The sequence below is a fragment of the Alligator sinensis genome, unplaced genomic scaffold, assembly GCF_000455745.1.
Source record: "Alligator sinensis unplaced genomic scaffold, ASM45574v1 scaffold123_1, whole genome shotgun sequence".
Lineage (NCBI taxonomy): Eukaryota > Metazoa > Chordata > Crocodylia > Alligatoridae > Alligator > Alligator sinensis.
Genome location: NW_005841985.1, coordinates 344,651 through 345,686, shown reverse-complemented (window position 1 = coordinate 345,686; position 1,036 = coordinate 344,651).

Below are 1,036 nucleotides of genomic sequence, written 5' to 3'. Positions count from 1 at the left end.
GACGAGGGAGTGAAATGTACTCTGTCCAAGTCTGCAGATGACACAAAGCTATGGGGAGAAGTGGACACGCCGGAGGGCAGGGAACAGCTGCAAGCAGACCTGGACAGGTTAGACAAGTGGGCAGAAAACAACAGAATGCAGTTCAACAAGGAGAAATGCAAAGTGCTGCACCTAGGGAGGAAAAATGTCCAGCATACCTACTGCCTAGGAAATTACCTGCTGGGTGGCACGGAAGTGGAAAGGGATCTTAGAGTCCTAGTGGACTCCAAGATGAACATGAGTCGTCAGTGTGACGAAGCCATCAGAAAAGCTAATGGCACTTCATCGTGCATCAGCAGATGCATGACGAACAGATCCAAAGAGGTGATACTTCCCCTCTATCGGGCGCTGGTCAGACCGCAGTTGGAGTACTGCGTGCAATTCTGGGCACCGCACTTCAGGAGGGATGCGGATAACCTGGAGAGGGTCCAGAGAAGGGCCACTCATATGGTTAAGGGCTTGCAGACCAAGCCCTACGAGGAGAGACTGGGGCACCTGGACCTTTTCAGCCTCCGCAAGAGAAGGTTGAGAGGCGACCTCGTGGCTGCCTATAAGTTCATCACGGGGGCACAGAAGGGAATTGGTGAGATTTTATTCACCAAGGTGCCCCCCGGGTGTTACAAGGAATAATGGCCACAAGCTAGCAGAGAGCAGATTTAGACTGAAGAAGTTCTTCCTAATGTCCACAGTTAGTGGCCAAGGTCTAGAACGGGCTCCCAAGGGAGGTGGTGCTCTCCCCTACTCTGGGGGTCTTCAAGAGGAGATTGGATATGCATCTAGCTGGGGTCATCTAGCCCCAGCCCTCTTTCCTGCCTATGCAGGGGGTCGGACTCGATGATCTATTGAGGTCCCTTCTGACTCTAACATCTATGAATCTGTGAAAGATCTGGTCGAGCTCATAGTGGTGCCACTGGCAAGGCTGTTTGAGGAATTATGGAACTCAGGAGTTGTCCCTAATGACTGGAAGATGGCGAAAATGGTACCCATCTTTAAGAAG